The sequence below is a fragment of the Penaeus vannamei genome, chromosome 31 (genome assembly GCF_042767895.1).
Source record: "Penaeus vannamei isolate JL-2024 chromosome 31, ASM4276789v1, whole genome shotgun sequence".
In the NCBI taxonomy this organism is placed as follows: Eukaryota; Metazoa; Arthropoda; class Malacostraca; order Decapoda; family Penaeidae; genus Penaeus; species Penaeus vannamei.
In genome coordinates, this window is record NC_091579.1 from 25,020,000 (window position 1) to 25,024,999 (window position 5,000).

At 27.4% G+C, this 5,000-nt stretch overlaps 1 protein-coding gene across 2 annotated transcripts in view; it reads right to left on the reverse strand.

Moving 5' to 3' along the window:
• Positions 1–4,593: 4,593 nt before the first annotated feature.
• The window catches only part of LOC113806522 (solute carrier family 53 member 1), a 64,649-nt gene continuing 64,242 nt past the window's right edge, over positions 4,594–5,000 (reverse strand). For both annotated transcript variants that reach the window (XM_027357672.2, XM_070143970.1), the window contains exon 15: positions 4,594–5,000. This exon is cut by the window's right edge and continues 753 nt beyond it. The gene's annotated coding sequence lies outside the window, so the exon portion shown is untranslated.

Below are 5,000 nucleotides of genomic sequence, written 5' to 3' on the forward strand. Positions count from 1 at the left end.
TACACGGTATCACTAAGTACTATCACTGCTCTTTGTTATCTGGAACTTTGTGAAAAACGTCTGGCTCCTCACTAGCCAGTTTCTCGACAGACAAAAAGGAGTGGCTTGAGTTTGGGGAGGCAAGAGTTGTTTCTAAAACGAGTAAACAGTTGCCCATACAAGCAATCGATTGCCGTTACTGGTTGCCCGTTCAAAGACGTCGTTGGTGGTTATATCATTTGCCATAAGACTGTTAATGTGCTATTCTGCGGTCGAAATAAAAAGTCTATTTCCACAAAATTAACATCGAATAATCCCAAGCCGTGCGGATCTTTTTTTTTTTTTTTTTTTTTTTTACTGATGCCCCTTGATATGTTAGAATGTTTTTTTGTTTTTTTTAAACAGACTAAAAAAGCTGCTCCATAGAGACCTGTATTTTTTCTGAGCTCGGTAATGGAAATAATCTATCAAAAACAAGGTCTTTTCATGGGACCAGCATATATCGATAAAATGTGTTGTTATTTATATTTTGTCTTTCCTTTATCTTTCAGCTTATTAATCTTTACAATATTCCATTAGTGATGTACCGGTTAGAAAACTGTCTAGTATGCCAGCTAATTTCTGTCTGTAAAAGGTATTAGAGGAAAAAACCTGAACCCGCCACCATACTACTCGATACTACTTGTGGGATAACTTGTCTCGTTCATAAAATGCGGTTTGGCAACTATTTGCAATATATTTATATATTATGCGTTTGTAGGAAAATCGGAGCTGTTACTGTGCATTTAGATCCACATTGTTTTCACCGGCTCATACGAATAGATAATCAAAACAAATGAAAATAAATAAAGAGTTCAATGTTGATGTGGAGTTGAAGGAGAAATGTCTTCAAACTTTCACACTGCCAAATAACTTTTTATGAACAGCTCTCTGACACCACAACATTAGATGAAACGTGGTAAAAAATATATATAATGAGATGGCAGTTGCTTACACCTGAATGGAAGGTGGTGGAAGTAAAAGGTGGAAGGCATGATTAAGTAAAAAGAATCTGACGCTGGCATGATGCAGAAGAGGTAACGTTTTAATTCTCGTCCAGATTTCGGTATAAATAACGGGAACAAGCCTTGGTCAATTTGTGAGTACTGGTACTAACGAGGGAAAAAAATACAAATAAAAGTTTAATTTCGTCTAATTAATTATGTAATTTGAAATATCAGGTCATGTTTTATGATCATATTTTCGTCACGAGGTCTTTCGTCTCCAGAGGTCCACATACATAGCAATGGCGGTTCCTGATCTAATTTCAAAATGTCAGGTCACTCCAGCGTACTATGGATTAGTGATCGTTTTCATATAAAAAAAAGAAAAAGAAGTAAACGTGAACGAAAAAAACGGTTTAGTTGAACTTTCAAACGATACCTCACGGGTCGAGTTTCATTCATTACGACTAAAAAGGAAAAAGGATGAATGGAGACCCTGACCTACGGTTACAACGGTTACATTTAACTTCAAATTCGAAACGGTCAACAAAGAAAATCGATCGGCCATCTCATTAAACGAATACTTTCATCTAAGGCAGGCATCTGAGAGATGTAGCTGGGAGAACGAGTTTGTTGATTAACAAAAACTGTTCTTGTTCTTGTTCTTGAGATAGGCCTATAAAAACCGTGGGAATCTGACGTAGGGAAAATGCAAAGGAAGTAAATAAGAAAAGAGCCTTTTATGACAGAAAATGGGAATTGTAGAAATATAAATATATTGTTTGCTTGTTAAAATTAATTACTTAATTATTCATCAGTTCTTTCATCTAATCATTTACAAATGCTGGTAAGTTTGAATTGGTGGGCCTTGTTAATTCCTAATAAGGTTGTTATATAAGAAATAAAATGTGATCAGTTTTCAAGAATCAGCCACTAATTTAAATTTAAAAAGGAGGTAAATGAAGTTATATCCCGATTTTATGCAAAAGGGATAAATAGACTCGTTTATTCATAAGCTTTTGTGTGTGTGTGGATGTGTGCGTATGGGTGTGGATGTGTACGTGTGTGTATGTGTGCGTGTGAGTGTGAATGTGTATGTGTGCGTGTGTGTGTGGATGTGTTTGCGTCTGCTTTTGGATGTGTTTTAGTCTGTGTGAATGCGCATATATATTACCCAAACATGTCAAATAATTCGGATTTTGTGATACGTGAAAAAAAAACTTGAAAATCGTCACCAGTATGCATTCTGTTATCTCACTTATTACTACAACAATTCACTTTTTTGAATATCAGGCAGTTAAGAAAATCAACAGCTAGGAGGTGAGTGAAATATGAAATAACCTTTTAAAGAAAGAGTCGCAGAGAAAGTTGTATACATTTTTTTTCTTTTTTTTTGAAGTTCAATAGGAAACCAGTCCGTCGACCTACACAGACTTTGCAACACCAGGAAAAATGTTGAGAAATTATCAAGAATTCCGCAGTTGTTGGCATTCTAGAACTTTCTATTATTGTTTAGTTTATTATTCTCATTATCTTTTGTAAATGATCTTGTTGATTGTTATGTTAATGATGGTTTGTTGCAAAATAAACACAGGGATTCTAGACGTTTACTGTCATTAGTTTTTTTTGTTTTTTTTTTTTTGTTATCATAAAAGTGATATTGACTAGTAATTCTGTACCATTATCATAAATATAATCTTAGTTATGATGGTCATTATAATCATTATTGTTATTATCATTATTATTTTTTATCATATTGTTATTATTACTGTTATCATTATTACTATTGTTGTTGTTATTATCATTATCATTATTGTTATTACCGTTGTTATTATGATTATTATTATTCTCATTAATATCATTATTATTATTGTTACTATCATTATCATTATCATTACTATTGTTGACATCATTATCATCATTCGCAGTAATAGTAGCAATTTTTTCTATTTTTATCATTATTGTTTTCATTGTCATTATCATTATCATTACTGTTATCGTCATCATTAGCGTTATCATTATCATTGTTTTTATTATTGCTATTATCATCATTATCATTATTATTATTGTTATTATCACTAGTAATTGTAGTTGTTGTGGTAGTAGTATCATTAATATCTTTATTATTTTTATTATCATCATTATTATTGTTATCATTATATTTTTTTTGTTTTTATTACTCTCAGTATTATCATTATTATTAGTTGTTGTTGTTGTGTTATTATTACTATTGTTATCATTAATATCCTAACTATTATTATCATTATCATTATGATCATTATTGTTATTATCATGATTATTATTATCATTGTTGTTGTTGTTATTATTACCATCATCATCATTATTATTATCATTATTATCGTTATCATTATTATTATTATTACCATTATTATTATTATTATTATTATTATTATTATTATTATTATTATTATTATTATTATTATTATTATTATTATTATTATTATTGTTACTGTTATTATCATTATTATTGTTATTGTTATCATTATTATCATTATCATTATCACTTTTGTTTGATATTGTTGTTATCATTATTACTGTTATTACTTTTATCACTATTGTTATCATTATTATTATTACTATCATTATTATTACTATCATCATTATAATCACTATTGTTATTATTATTATCGTCAGCCACTGCCATTGCCATTATCATTATTATTGTTATTGTTATTATTATTGTCATTATTATTATTACTATTACTATTATTGTTATTGTTATCATCATCATCACTATTATTACTATCATTATCATTACCATAATTTTTATTGTCAGCCATTGTCATTATCACCATCATTATGATTATTGTAATTATCATTATTATCATTATCATTAATAGTAGTATTACCATTATCATATCTTTTGTTATTGTTGTTTTGTTGTTATTATTATTTTATTGCTGTTATCATCATCATTGTCATTATCATTATAAATCATCATTGTTATCATTATAATTTGCAATTATCAGTTTATCATCATCATTATGATTTTTTTTCTTTTTTTTCTTTATAATGCCATTATGTTTATTCTAATGATTAATGTGATCATTAACATCATTATAACTTTATCATCTATTTCTTAAGTATAATGATCGTTTTCAATAAGGTCAATAGTATCATTAATATCATCAGTATTGCTTATTATCATAATCATCATTATCAATAGTTTAATAATGATAATCAATGCGATTACCTTACCATCATGATCACTTTCTTCTATGCAAATATCATAATCATTATCAATATAGTTATAAGTGTGTTCAGTGTATTTATTGTAATAAATGCTTATCAATGAATATTATATATATATATATATATATATATATATATATATATATATATATATATATATTTTTTTTTTTTTTTTTTTTTTTTTTTTATTGTTATTTGTTTTGTTATTCTATCACCTTTACTGCTTCCAATCTTCGAATCTTTGTTTTCCAAGAGTTATTAGTGAATTGTGTTTATATTATTACACTCGCATTAAGTTTTCCAATAGTAAAGACTAAATTGTGAATAGTGCATATGTTAATACACTCACATAAATAATGTGTATATTGTATAGTTAAACCAATAATCAAATTTCATTGATGTGGAATAAAAGACGAAGATTATGCCTAAGTTTACTAATAAATCACCATTGTACAACATAGCTATACAGGGTTTACATAATAGGTATGCGAAAAATATAGATATCTGATATATTGCTGCCAATCTATGCTGGAAATATCAAGCATGTTTCTTGTTGTTTACTTTTACAAATTTACGTAGAGAGAAATATAAGCTAGATATTATTTTTATAAATAAAAATTCAAATAGATATATATGAATATATATATATATATATAAATATATATATATTCATACATACATAGATACATTACATATATATATATATATATATATATATATATATATATATATATATATATATATATATATATATATATATAAATGCAGACATATAATTCAAGAGTAACTGTATTGCTACCTGGAAAATAATACAATCTTTTTCAA